Raw genomic sequence first — 16,057 nt, 5'->3', positions numbered from 1 at the left:
ATTCTAACTACCATAATCGAAAACTATCTAAGAGTGAATACCATTAACTCTCAGCTTGGGTATAAGGTAGAAAACGTGAAAGTCGAATGTGGAGTTTGGAAGAATCACCAATGTGTTGAAAGAATGATTGTTTTTTTTAAGAATAATGCTCAAGTAGAATACCACCTTAGTTTCTTGGCATAATGAAATATGAGCAATTTTGGTACAGAATAATAAGAGAAAAAATGAGATGAAATATGAGCAATTAATGCCTGAACAAGATGTTGTTTCGTGGAATGCAATGTTGTCTGGGTATGCGCAGAATGGGTATGTTGATGAGGCGAGAGAGGTTTTTGATAACATGCTAGAGAAGAATTCAATTTCATGGAATGGGTTGCTTGCTGCTTATGTACAGAATGGGAGGATTGAAGAGGGTCGTCAATTGTTTGAGTCAAAATTGGATTGGGATTTGATTTCATGGAATTGTTTGATGGGTGGGTTTGTGAATTAGAAGAGATTGGGTGATTCTAGGAGGCTTTTTGACCAAATGCCTATTCGGGATAATATTTTGTGGAATAGTATGATTTCAGGTTATGCATAGGATAGGGATTTATCGGAAGCTAGGAGACTGTTTGAGGAATCTCCTTCACGAGATGTCTTCACATGGACATCGATGGTGTCTGGATATGTGCATAATGGGATGTTGGATGAAGATAGAAGAGTTTTTGATGATATGCCTGAAAAAAATGAGGTTTCGTACAATTCAATGATTGCGGGTTATGTGCAAGCAAATGGACTTGGCGAGGGAATTGTTTGAGGCAATGCCTTTTCGGAGTATAAGTTCATGGAATACCATGGTTACAGGCTATTGCCAGAAAGGTGGTATAGATCCAGCTCGGAAGTTGTTTGATATGATGCCTCAACGCGATTATGTATCTTGGGCGGCTATCATAGCTGTTTATGCTCATAATAGTCACTATGAAGAGGCTTTGAACATGTTTGTAGAGATGAAACGAGATGCAGAAAGTTTGAACAGGGCTACATTTAGTTGTGCTTTGAGCACATGTGGTGATATTGTTGCTTTGGATTTAGGGAAACAAGTTCATGGGCAGGCGATGAAGACAGGATATGAGACTGGCTGTTTTGTGGGGAATGCACTTCTAGGAATGTACTTTAAATGTGGCAGTATAAGTGAAGCTTATGATGTCTTTGAAGGAATAGAAGTGAAAGATGTTGTCTCTTGGAACACAATGTTAGCTGGTTATGCTAGGCATGGATTTTGCAAACAGGCTTTAACAGTATTCGAGTCAATGAAGATGGCAGGTCTTAGACCTGATGAGATTACCATGGTACTTATTTTTACATTTCATATGCATTTAGGTATTATTTAGAGCTTATCTCTAACTTGAATTTCTGCTCCCTTATACTGTTGTTTTGAATTGTGAACATGTGTTTCATTTCTGCATGTAACAACCTTTTGCTTAATCTTCTTTTAATCATGTTTCAGGTTGGTGTTCTTTCTGCTTGCAGTTATACTGGCTTGACAGACAGGGGGGCATAATATTTTTACTCAATGGACAAGGATTACGGTGTAATGCCAACTTCAAAACATTATACTTGCATGATTGATCTTCTTGGCAGAGTTGTACACTTTGAAGAAGTGTTGAACTTCATGAAAAACATGCCTTTTGAGCCAGATGGTGCAGCTTGGGGAGCTTTGCTAGGGGCATGCCAGATTCATGGCAATACTGAACTGGGCGAGAAGGCTGCTGAGATGCTTTTTAAGATGGAACCTCATAATACGGGAATGTATGTCCTTACTTAAAATTTATATGCAGCTTCTGGGAGATGGGTTGATGTTGGTAAGATGAGATCGAAAATGAAGGATGTTGGTGTGCAGAAAGTACCTGGGTATAGTTGGGTTGAGGTACAAAAGAAAATTCAAAAATTCACGGTTGGGGATTGTTTCCACCCTAACAAAGCTAGAATATATGCTTTCTTAGAAGAGTTAGATCTGAAAATGAAACTTGAGGGGTATGTTTCTTCGACAAAAATGGTTTTGCATGATGTGGAAGAGGAAGAGAAAGAACATATGCTCAAGTATCACCGTGAGAAATTAGCTGTCGCATTTGGTATTCTGACTATACCGGCCGATAGGCCAATACGCGTCATAAAAAACTTGCGCGTATGTGAAGACTGTCATAATGCCATCAAATACATATCCAAGATTTTTGGACGGCTGATTATCCTAAGGGATTCTCACCACTTTCATCACTTTAACGAGGGTACTTGTTCTTGTGGGTATCGTTGGTAAGAGTCGAGACAAGGCGAAAATTAACCTTATAGATAGTTATTTGATGTACAGATTCCAATATTATAAAATAACATATTAGTAATGAGATTTTATGCAAATTGTTCATTCTTTCTCCTCCGATGTGCAAGTCCTTACAAAGTGTTCATGTATTCCTCAATTATTAATGCAAGCCGCAGATACAAATAGAAAATATTATCTCTAAACAAATTGCAAAAGTTACGAAAAAAAATACAAAATTAGCAGCAATTGACAAAAAACATTTACCATTATACTCAAACCTTGAGTTAAACTAGTGAACCATAGCAAAAACCCTAGAACATTATAGTTGCATAACTTCGCAACAAATAAAGACTTGTTATTTATGTTGTAAATGCAAACACCAAGACTGACTCAAAAAGAAACAACCGAGTTAAAATAAGATAACGATTTACCTTATGCGTGAAGAGAAAAACCAAAAATCGATAATTTGTTTGAAGAGATAAACTAAAACAAAAGAGAAAAAACTGTAACTCATGGAGAAGAATAAAGTAAGAGAAATAATAAACTGATTGATATGTATATTATTGTATGTGAGGTTTTGTTTTTGAATTTGAAAAGATTTCCGCTCACCACTAAAACAAACGTTTAACAGCGCTTATTGAAGAAGTGTTGTTAAATATATGAATGTATGATCTTTAACAGCGCTGGCATAAATAAGCGTTATTAAAGATAACACATTTAACAGCGCTTATTGAAGAAATGCTGTTAAATATATGAAGTATGATATTTAACAATAGCTCATTCAATTGGTCTTGCATTAAGCAGAGAGTTCAATTTGGACGGTTTAAGCCTAAAATCAGTAATTCAATTGATTGAACAATCCATTTTTTCAAAAATTCCTGAAACAATATTGTTTTGAGATAAAAAAAATATGTTACTTTTAAATTTATTTGTTTAGTATATACTTTAAAGTTATTTTTTTTTTACTACTAATGATATTTCTTCACATTTTTGGTAAGAAATTAATCTCTTTCAGGATGTGTGAATGTCTCTCCCAATAAGTGTTGCTTCCAGAAATCGAACTCTTAACCTTTTAGTCATACTAGGAATCTAACAGGGTCTTACACCACTAAACCAAGATCTTGTTAGTATATTTTAAAGTTAATTGTGTACTTTTGATGTGATTACAGTGAAAAATCTATGTGGGTCAATTAAATTTTTTATTTTTGTGTGACATTTTGTGCTAGTAAAACATTTTAATTGGTTATTTAATTAAGTACTTTTGTGATAACAATATTTTTAAATTTAAAGAATAAAGTTATCAAATAATATAAGGTATTATTATGATTTTTTAAATGTAAAACGAGTTAATCATTTTAGTCATTGACGCACTTAGTATTGACCCAATATTCTGATCCAATTATTGACCTTCCATAGTTTAAAAACATTGTTATTCACTTCCTAAAGATATTAGTTTTCAAGTGAAGGATATTCCTATTGGAAAAACTAAAATAAAAAATCCATTAAATTATAGATAATTAGAAAACTGGTGGTAAGAACGTGTTGGTATTGATGGGCATGGGAGGAAAGAAATCTAACGCAAGGGTTCTAATCATGTTTGATAAAGCTTGATTTATATATAATTATTATATTATGTATTATCTCATTTATATTATTCTTTTAAAAAATCAAATAAATAGTACAATAATAAAATATAAATCTAAGTTAATGTATACATTATTCTCAATTATTAATTTATCCAATCTCGGTAAAACTTTGGAAGGTACAATAAAATAAGGGAATATCTATTTCCGATTAGGGATAAATTTTCATTTAAACTTTTTAGAATTCCTTCATTTTGTTTTTTATTGTAAGCACAATTTGGTACAGTTTTTCCTTTTATTTTACAAAAAATATTGGGACAGAGGATATATATATATAAAAGATACAAATATATTTCTAAATTATTTTTAAGGAAATTATTGTTTATGTTTTTGTTGGAAAAAAACATTTTATCGTCAGGGCATAAATTTTTATTTTAAAACCAAGAAAAAATTTAATTTGAAATTATTTATTAACGAAGTATATAAGTTAAAAACAAATCCGTTTTAAGATAATAATAAATAAACAATTATTTATGCAGGAAATGTTTGCTTATTTATAAGGTAAGAAAATAAAAAAAGTATTTATTTTTAAATTATTTATAAGTAATTTATGCTTATCTAATAACATAATATCAAAATTATAACAAAAAAATATGTTTAATTATGTTATTATATATATAGAATTAGGAATTGAGTTTGAGTACTCGTAGGTCCAAGTACCTCATTACCTGAAGTCAACCAACAATAAATTTTAAAATATATTTTCTCAATTATCTGAAGATCCACAAATATTGACCAAAATTGAACTATTGTGAATATTACCAGTGAGTACTTATAAATCTTGGTTTGCTTACTAAAATATTAAAAAGCTTTTTTAGTGATATGAAAATATTTTTTGAATGTGACTATAAGTTTTATTCTTCATTTTATGGAAACACTATTAAAGCTTTTACTTTTCTACTTAAATTTTATTCCTTAGAAAGATATACATTTATTTTGTAACACATAAAAAAAAGTACTTAAAGATGAAAGCATAAATATTTAATCATTAAATAATATTTCAATTTAAGGAAATAAAATAAAAATATGTTTTTTATTATTTATTTAGTTGATACCTATTTATTGTGTTGGTCAAAAACATTTATTTAAGATGATAAAGCTAAAATTTAATCATTAAATGATTTTATATTTATTTTAAAGGAATAAATAAACAAATTATAGAATTATTTATTAAGGCAGTAATTTTCTTCAGTGAAAATATTTATTTACACGTGATCAGACAAACATTCAAATAAAAATATTTTGAGTTTATTTTGTAATTAAAAAAAGTAATTTCGAGGTTATGAATTGACACTTCATTTATCAACATGATATATTTATTCTTTAAAGTTAAAATAAAATAATCCTTTATGGAAGAAATGGATATATGGATAGAAAGTAAAAAAATATTTAACTTTATATTACTTTTTATGAAAACTATATATTTTTTTTAATTTAGAAAGTACCTTAAATAAGATAAAATGTTCATTGCAGTTCAATAAAATTAAAATATTTAAATAATAAATGTATCTTTATTTTTAAGGTAAGAAAAATAAAAGTTGTAATATTTAAATAATTTTAACTTAAAAAAATAAATCTTTTTAAACAAAAATATATATATTTTTAAACCACTTTACCTTTTCCTTAACTTGTTTTTGGTTTTCCATTTACCATTTTCTAGCTCCTCGTGACTCATGTGTTGTGTCGCTTTGCTTCGCAATATAAATGTATGTTATAGGATATTGCTAATTACCGAATTTACCCTATTTTCTCTCTCACTCCTTTGATCAGTCTCTCTCTCCATGGACTCTTACTCATCCTCAATCCTTCCTTCTTCTCCCCCTCACCGCCTTGTCAATGCCTACCCCAATGTCAACATATTCAACTCCTTCCAAAACCACCCTACTTCTCCTACTACTCTTGCTCCTCCCCCACCATGCAATGACGACCACCCTTCTTATTCCAAGGTAACCTACTATATATCTATTTTAAATTATATTTTTATTTAGGAGTGTTTTTATGACCTAATTTTAATTTGATTTCATGTATTTGGGTGCGATTCAGATGATTTGTAGTGCAACTAGGTATTTGTAGTGCAACTAAGGCGCCCATCGAAAGCCCATTTGAAGCCCATTGTCGTTCCCTCTGCTACTCGTAGTAATGATGGTGGTGTCCCTCCCCCTGCCGATGCTCATGAGCTTGCTCAATTGCCATCGAACTCTGTACCCATTGGCTCTCCCAAGCCCCGGGGGAGGCCTAAGAAGAATGTTGTTGCATCACCATCTATTGCAGGTGGTTCTGCTGCCTATGGTGGCGGTAAGAAGCTTGTTGTGGCGAGGAAGCCAATGAAGAAATCCATTGGAAAGCCCATGGGCCACCCAAAGGGGATACTTTCTTACTTCTTTTAATGCTTTTTATTTTGTTTATCTTACCCAATACACAACATTGATGCATTTAATTGTTATCAGATTGACGTGTTCATTTGTATAAAAGTCAAGGTTTTAATATTTTTGGGTGGACACATTAAGATCCGTACTAGATTTTATTGTCTAAATTAAATATACTAGTTTTCAATTATTACCCTCTTTAATTTTGGAAATACATGTATTAAAAACAGTTTGGCCCCAATGAAAAAATGGTGTTTGATTTTTGTAATAAGTTCCTTCGGTTTAGATGGTTTTTGTAATAATATAGAGAGAAGAAAAAACTCATCTCTTTATTTGTATTAACTATTTGCAGATGGAAAAAATTTGTAATATTTTTTACTTGTAGTTTTGTTTTTACATTTGAGTAAAACATTACTAGCTGTAATAATTTGAGTAAAACATCGAACACTAATATTAATTTTTCTTGGGTGGACTTAGGAGTGAAGGTGATAGTAAATGAAAATATCTTAGGATGATGTTTGATGAAATCTTCTGAATTTTATGTGTGTCTCTTATAACTGATGAATGGATTATGCAATTTGATTAAGTGAATTTATGGATTTATAGAACTTATGTACAATTTGTATATCAATGTTTTCATGTGATTTGCAATTAATTTTTGTTCCCAATACACTTAATATTTTTTTTCTGATGTGAATTTAAGTCATTGTACGGTTGTTGCTTGAAATTCATTTGTTTTTCTTTTCTAAATTCATAAGATCCTTTATTGGAGGTAATAATAAATGAAAATCTCTTATAATACTGTTGGTTGAGAAGGTGTGAATCTTATGTTTTTTTTGTAATGTATCCCTAAAGTTTTTATCACTTTGCAATGAACAAATGTGACATTTACACTTTTAAAATAAATGGATTATACATTTCAAAAAAAATAAAGATGAATGGGTTATACAGTTTTATTAAAGAACTTTATGGATTATAGAAAATATATACCAGTTATATATCAATGTTATTGTGTGCTTTGTTATTATTTTATGTTCTCATTGTACTTAATTAATATTTGCTTTATCCTTAAGTGTTTAAGCCATTTTATACTTGTTGATTAACCTACGTACATTTTTTCTTTTGTAAGTTTATTAGCTTAATTGCAGTAACATCTTTACTTTTACATCTGGATAAAACATTACTAGAGATGATAATTTGAAAAGAAAACATTGTACATCAATATTCATTTTTTCTTGGTTGAACTATGGATTAGGGTGATATTAAATTATAAATTCTTACAGTAATGTTTGTTGAAAACCTGTGAATTTTATTTTTGTGTTATACTAACCCGAATTTAACAGTTTGTACCTGACAAATGTATCATTTAGACCTTTATGATGAATAGATTATGCAGCTTGATTATTATATTTTAAATAAAAATAATTATATGAAGACTGAATGATGATTTGACATTAAAAAAACATTTACATTGTCCATGCTCACATATTAAATAAGAAAATATGTAAAGGTTTTCTGTGTCATATGTGATTAGTCTTTGTTCCGAACACAGTTGATATATTTTTTGTGCTATTAATTGAAATCATTTTATTGTTTATTGCTTAACCTCAATTTTATTCTTTTCTAAGTTTATAATAAAGTGCTTTTTGCATACTTGCATATTCCTTTGCATCATTTTTGTGTGATAGGGATCAAAAGTTGTAGTTAAAAACAAGCAAGAGGATATTGAAGCTGACCTAAGAGAGAAGATTCAATATATTGTAAGTTCAAGCAATCTTTGGTTTCCATTCTTATATTCTAAGTATGTCATAATTTTATCGATCGGATTTGATAACTTATCTTCTGATACGAGCAGATATTAATGTAATAACTTGCAGTCACGTTTCATTTGCTTTGAAACTGTCTTTAGCTTCTGTTAATATTCTAACCTACGGTTGTAGTCGCACTTGCTTTATCGCAATTATGTTTGTGACTCAGTTGTTGTGGAAATTACAAAACCACAATAATGCAAGCACAATAATAATTACGGAGTGCAATTTAAAACAGAAAAAACAATTTACATTATAAATTGTATGTTTATCATGTTTCAAATATGTTATAACATTTTCATCCTTTCGATCTTTGCAATTTACAGCAATCAAAAGTGAGAAGATCTGTTGTAGTGCTGAGGACTTATTTTCACATGAAAAGTCCAGTGGCAGCACGTGCAGCAATTCACTGTCTACAAAATCTGGGAAATTTGGACATCAATTTGCCATTAAGGGAAGATTCACCACCAGTGGTGCCAATTCAGAACGCGATTAACAGATGGCGGCCAACGGTAGATATGATATTTGGTCATCTGTGATTCCCTAAATAGCTGCAGAACCCTTGCCACCCACATTCGTAAGCCTATTACAAAAGCTTAATTGTTGGACTTTTATATGGTTTTTTTATTTGACTTCTAAAAACTTAATTACTCTAGTTACATTATTAATGTGTTTGTGTGATGGCTACTTTTATTCAACCTATATATTATGACTCTTCTCCTGTTTTGTTTTAATTTTTACTAGTAGTTTATGTGTGATATTTCTTGTGATTACTCTATTATGACTTTTCTGGGTTATTTGTGCATGCAACTTAATCTCTGGTATAGGGTTTCAGAGAACCTAGGATCCAGCGAAATCTTCATATGTGATATACACATAGATTCATTCAGATTAATTGATCCATTATAAAAGGAATTTTTTGCCAAACGTTTTTCATTACTGCATGTTTTTATTATCCTTTGTTAGCTTTTAATGCTGCATCTAATTGTGCGATTTAAGCTAAAAAAAGTTTTATATGTGGGTTGTTTGTTTAATTTGAAAATTAGCATGAGGGATTGGTTAGATGTTTAAGTGGTATATGAATAGATTATAGAGAAGTACGCTGAATTCTTTCTTGTTAAGAATCCAAGCAAAAACAAAATGCTCTCATCATCATCATGCATCTAATTGTGTTTATGTGTTACATGTCATATCTAGTTTTTGTTTCTATCTGTCACATCCATCCTATAACAAAGTTGGACATTTTTTATTCATTTATGTTTATGGTCTATTTGAGAGTTGGATTTTGAGTTGAAAGAATAGAAAAAAATACTTTATAATCATTTCACAAATACATTTCATAACTCTCAAATATTTCATTTATCTTTCTTATCCTTTAAAATTATACTCTCAAGCGAAATCTTAGGAAGTCAACATCTAAAAATTAAATTTGGTTGAATTCCTTTGATATGAATTAATAATATTTTAGTGTTAAAGCTACTGTTGTGAAGTAGTAAAAGAATCAAGCATAGAGCCAAACGAGTGGCCTAGAGCCGCTATATAGTTTTGTCTGGACAGGAAAAATAAGCAGAAGTTTTCACATGATGCATAATTATAGATAGGTATTGGAAAAATAATGTTTGGATGTATGAAGGTTAACAAAAAGGTTTAAAGCTCTAAAATTTGTAGTGCAACGAGGCATTTTTCATATAATAGATGCCATTAATAGGTGGGATTTGAAGGGCAGTACGAGGTTGAATTCTAGGAAGATATACGTTCAATTTAAGGATCATGAACAAAATATTAATAGCTTTGGAAGAGTTTTTTGAAAATAGTTTTGGAAGAAAGATTTTGGGAGGCAAAAGGAAGTATTGGGTACCAACCCTTTCCTCTTTCTTCCTCCACTCCTTTCTTCTTTCTTCCTCCACAAAATCTTATGAAGCCAATTCTTTATCTGTTGTTTTTGCATAGCATGAGCTATGATGGTTGTGTTGCATTTACCTTAATTATGAAAATTTTGGGAAGTTGTAGTTGTAATTTGAAAGTGCAAAGTATCAAGAATAGCACTAGCATATCTTAGCCTATGTTTTGATGAAGACAAGGTTCTAACAAAGCTTGAAGATGGCTCAACAATCAACATGCCTTATGCTCATTTGGTCATATCTAGACTAGGATATAAATTGAGTCTATAATCTAAAGTAGTCTGGGATGTGTGCCGTAGTAAGTAAGGATAGGTTAGGTGAACCTAGATGCTAGTCTCTTAAGCCATCTTAATTGAACTATCATATTCATGAGATACATCATCTAGTTAATCGTATGTTCATGCATATATCATACATGTCATATGTGCATATCAAGCATAATATAATCGGTAGAGCATGTATATATATTGTATATAACATATGAGAAGTTTGCCTTTTGAAATATATGCATAATTGCTCTAGTTAATCGATTAACGTGGTAGCTTAATCGATTAATATAACTAATTTTCTGTTGAATATGTGTTTTCTGTTTTAACTGACTTGTATGTCATCCTGTAAGTCCTTTAATCGATTAAATGGTAGTCTTAATCGATTAACGAGTCTGTTTTATGTTATAACTGAAATCTGTTACTACTGGTGTAACTGCTTAACTGATTTTGCAACGGCTTAAACCACTTATTCTCTATGCTATAAATACGAGGCTTCACTTACAACTCATCTGTATTCATTCTATTTGTTTAGGGCTGTTTTAGAGAGCATTTGCATAACGTGTTTTTACTGTTTTTCTGCAAGAGAGTTGCATGTGTGAGAAAAGAGATTATGTTGTTTCTGCATTAACATGCTTTCTGTTTTCTGCATAATTTCATGTTCATTTTAATATTGCTCACAAGATCATGCATTAGATCTTGATAGAAAGAAACCATTTGCATTCTGATAATTGAGTAACTCACTATTTCATTGATGGCTTAACTGATTAGAATAAGGGTTAATGTTAGAATCTTTATACTCTAATATCTTAAGCATTCTGTGCTTAGTGTACCTTGATCTTAACTTGTTATTTTTGTAGTCTGGATCTGTCTCAAAGTGTAAGATCACCACAGAGATTGAAGTTCTTCACCAAGATAGAGAGGTCTTGATTTGAGGATAAGATTCTTGACTGGGGCTAGTTTGCGAGAAAGGTTTTCTCAAGAGGCAAAAGGGTAGAGTCAAACCAGGTATTAGATGTCCTAGATATCAAGAAGGGAGCATCCCTTGTGCTTGTAAATTGAGTTGGTAATTGTATTTGTAATTCAATATTGTGAAGAAAGAAAATCTACCTGATCCAGAAGGGGAGGCCTGGATGTAGTTTGCAGTTGACCGCAAACGAACCAGGATAAAAATCCTTTTTGCACTGTTCTTTCTTTCATTGTTCTTTAGTTGTTTTCTTGCCATGATACATTGAATCTCTACTTAAGAAATTGGATATTTTTTTACTGCTATATAGACAATACTTGTGCACAAAAATATCTGAAATATATATGTTCAAGTGTATCTTAATTGTTGACCATTTTGGCCTGTTTAAACTGAATCTGTTCTGTGCATCAGGTTAATCGATTAAACAGTTATGTTAATCGATTAACTGGCCATTTTTTTCCAGCAACTGGGTTGTTGATAAAAAGTAGTAAACTATAACCGCCACACCTATTCAACCCCCCCTTCTAGGTGTTCATAGGCCACTGATACCTAACAAGTGGTATTAGAGCTAGTACAACGTGCTAGCTCAACCGCATTCTCGTGATCCTAAGGGAATTGAAATGGGTTACACCAACCCCTTTGGCGGTGATGGCGCATCCATTAACCGTCCTCCCGTATTCAGTGGCGAGGGTTACGCCTATTGGAAAGTCCGGATGAAAATTTTCATCGAGGCTATTGATTCAGATATTTGGGAATTCTTGATCAATGGTCCCTTCGTCCCACTTTACCTAGTGGATGGCGAACCGAAAGAAAAATCAAAAAGCTTATGGACTGATGAGGAGCGCAAAAAGGTCCAGTTCAACCTTCGCGCCAAAATCATCATCATTTCGGCCCTATCCTATGATGAGTTCTTTCAGATCTCTCAATGTTCTTTCAGCCCTATCCACTTGCAAACTACATCCAGGCCTCCCGGCTGATTTGGGAGATTTTTCTTCACTATAATTGAAATAACGTTTTACAAACAATTCTTCCAATTACAACACTTAGACTCTTTCTTGAAACTAAAGAACCTTATCCCTTGGTTTGACTCCCTTCCTACCGCCCAAGAAAACCTTTCTTGCGGTGTAGCCCCAGCCAAGAACCTATTCTTTCTATCAAGATCTCTAAGCTAATGAAGATACAACACAATCTCGTTGGTGGTAAGACACCTTGAGATTCCCAAAGTTACAACACTTTTTACAACAAAAACATAGAGTAATCTAAAGCATTTACAATGCTCAAATTAAACAATTAAGACCTTACTCGACAACTCTAACACAAGTCTCATATAACATGATAATGCATTAGTTAAAAATAGATTTTATAGAATATGAAATCTTCACAAAAACATCAATGAATGCATGAACATGTGAGATGAAATGATGAGAAATTAAACATGAAATGCCTCTCAATCCTAAAGCATAGAATTCTCTCTTTTCTAATCTCACAAATGCAATGTCATATAGATGCAGCAATAAACACGAAATATGTTCTAACTCTCATAAAATCTAACATGCAAGTTATGGCTTGAGTTCTGAAAATGCAGTTTATAAAGAATCAATTCTTCAGCCCATTTAATCGATTAAGTACTTGGTTAATCGATTAACGTGTTACAAAATTGTAATTGATTCTGTTTTTCCAAGTTTTTTGTTTCAACAGCTTTTCAAAAACTTATGTTAATCGATTAAAATTTACCTTAATCGATGAACTGCATATTTCTAAGTGTATTTTTAAATTGCAATACTCAAATACGTTATGCACTTAACTTATACATGTTCAACACTAAGTTTATGCCTAGGATGCACAGATAACATGTATATATGTGATGCATGAACGTATTCAGTGGCGAGGGTTACGCCTATTGGAAAGTCTGGATGAAAATTTTCATCGAGGCTATTGATTCGGATATTTGGGAATTCGTGATCAATGGTCCCTTCGTCCCACTTCACCTAGTGGATGGCGAACCGAAAGAAAAATCAAAAAGCTTATGGACCGATGAGGAGCGCAAAAAGGTCCAGTTCATCCTTCACGCCAAAAACATCATCACCTTGGCCTTATCCTATGATGAGTTCTTTCGGATCTCTCAGTGTCAAAGTGCCAAGGAAATGTGGGACACCTTACAAGTAACCCACGAAGGCACTAGTGAGGTCAAGCGCACCCGGCTAAATGCACTAACACATGAATACGAATTGTTTCGTATGCTACCGAGTGAATCGATCGGCGATATGCAAAAGCAATTTACTCACATTATTAACCATCTTATCGCTCTAGATAAGATGTTTACCCGAGGAGAGCTTACTAATAAAGTCTTACGTTGTCTTGACAGGAGATGGCAACCTAAAGTGACGACAATCATGGAGTCCAAGGACCTAGACTCCATGCCCTTGGCAACTCTCTTTGGAAAGCTTCAGGAGCATGAGATGGAGCTCGGTCGGTTGACAATGAATGAGGAGTACGATCACAAAAAGAAGGGAATATCTCTCAAAGCTTCAACATCACAACCCAATGAAGAGATAAAAGATGATGACTCCGATTCAGACATTGACGATGAAACACTAAATCTCCTTGTGCGAAAATTTGGAAATTTCTTGAAAAAGAAAGGAGGGTTTAGATGATTCCAGAAGAAAGAAGCGCGTGAATCAACCAAGAAAGGCAAGACTAAGGAACGCTTCACTTGCCACGAATGTGGTAAACCGGGACACATGAAGTATCAGTGCCCCACTTACTTAAAAAAGGTTGATTCAGAAAAGAGCACTCCACGGGAAGTCAAGTCAAAGAAAGCATACATCGTCTGGGATGTACCCGAGGAAGAAACAACATCAAGCACCTCAGATGAAGAGGAGACCACGAAGCTGTGCCTAATGACGACAACAAATGAGGCTTGCGGATCAGATAACAAGGATACTTCAAATGAGGTATATTCTGATACATCATCATCTTCTTCTAATTTTCCATCATAGGAAATATTATATAGTGCTTATGTTGAGATGTATGAAGAACTTAAAAAATTAGCAAAAGTAAGCAATGAGAGAAAAGAATTATCTTGCTAAACCAACAAAAGATAAATCAATTGCAGAAAGAATTAGACGAATTAAAAATAGAAAATGAAACCCTAGATCTAATTTTTTCTTGCACTTCATGCGATTGCTCAAAAATTAATTTATATCAAAATACTACTTGTGAGTCTTGCGAGGACTTGAAAAACGAAAATTTTAAACTAAATGAAAAACTCACAAAACTTACAAATAGTAAACAACAATTAGACACTCTGCTTAGCAAAACTAGGAATGTTGGTAACCATACTGGGTTAGGGTATGTTCCCCCATCCCATAAAAAGAGATCATATAGGAGACTTATAGCACATCAATACAATAATATAAATAAAAATAGAGTTCCTATTTGCCATTATTGTGGCACATATGGCCATACATCTCATTCATCTTACATCAGGAGATATGAGATACCTAGTGGTGTTCACACTTGGGCAAGAAAAGGAAAAAGCTCCTTCATTACTAGCACAAAAGGACCCAACATAACTTGGGTACCTGAGTCTAGCAGATGATCTATTTTGCATATATGTCTTCGAACACACGGACAAAATTGGTATCTTGATAGCGGTTGTTCGAGACATATGACTGGGGACAAGTCAAAATTCCTAGACTTGTCGTTAAAGGAAAAGGGATTCGTCACTTATGGAGACAACAACAAAGGAAGAATCTTGGGCACTCGAAAGATTGGCAACTTAACCCACACAATAATTGACAACGTTTGATACGTAGAAGGTTTGGAACATAATTTGTTGAGCATAAGCCAACTATGCGACAAAGGTAATATCGTGTCTTTTGATTCTAACTGTTATATCATTCGTGGTGTATTATCTAATAATGTTAAATTTGTCGGGTATCGAGTAAATAATATTTATATGGTTAATTTGGAAGATGTCACTTCTCTATTTTCAAAATGTTTTATTTCAAAAGAAGATGACATCTGGCTTTGGCATAGACGCGTCGCTCATATACATGTAAAGCATTTAGAAAAACTATCGAAAAATAATTTAGTAATTGGTCTTCCAAAACTCGATTTTGAAACACAAGATTCCTACAAAAATGTAAACAAGTCAGGAATTCATTTAAGAAAAAGAATGTGATATCCACTACTAGACCATTGGAGCTTCTCCATATGGACTTTTTTGGACCATCACAAATAATGAGTTTTGGTGGGAGCTATTACGCCTTAGTTATTGTTGATGACTTTTCTAGATTTACTTGGACCTTATTTTTAGCATCAAAGAACGATGCCTACAAATCTTTCAAATGTCTAGCCAAGCAAATCCAAAACCAGACTAACCTAAAAATTATTTACATTCGATCCGACCATGGAGGTGAATTCGAAAACTATAAATTTAATAAATTCTGTAGTAAGCATGGTATTCTGCATCAATTCTCAGCTCCTCGTACCCCTCAACATAATGGAGTTGTTGAGAGGAAAAACAGAGTTCTAGAGGAAACTCGCTAGGACTATGCTAAATGAGAGCAAAGTCCCAAAATATTTATGGGCTGATGTCGTTCACACAACATGTTATGTAATGAATAGAATACTACTCAGACCTACTTCCTCAAAAACTCCTTATGAAATTCTTAAAGGTCGAAAACCAAATATTGCTCATCTTCATGCTTTCGGATGCAAATGTTTTATTTTGAATAATGGAAAAAGAACTTCAGGAAAGTTTGACTCGAAAGCTGATGAGGGCATATTCTTAGGATATTCATTACAT

At 32.6% G+C, this 16,057-nt stretch overlaps 1 pseudogene; it reads left to right on the top strand.

Annotated features, from left to right (window-relative positions):
• Window positions 1-2,293, top strand: part of LOC109339971 — an 8,682-nt pseudogene extending 6,389 nt beyond the window's left edge.
• Window positions 2,294-16,057: the final 13,764 nt, after the last annotated feature.

Source organism: Lupinus angustifolius, unplaced genomic scaffold (assembly GCF_001865875.1).
Source record: "Lupinus angustifolius cultivar Tanjil unplaced genomic scaffold, LupAngTanjil_v1.0 Scaffold_122_28, whole genome shotgun sequence".
NCBI lineage: Eukaryota > Viridiplantae > Streptophyta > Magnoliopsida > Fabales > Fabaceae > Lupinus > Lupinus angustifolius.
Note: the sequence above shows the minus strand (reverse complement) of the source record. Positions and strands in the feature narration are given on the sequence as shown.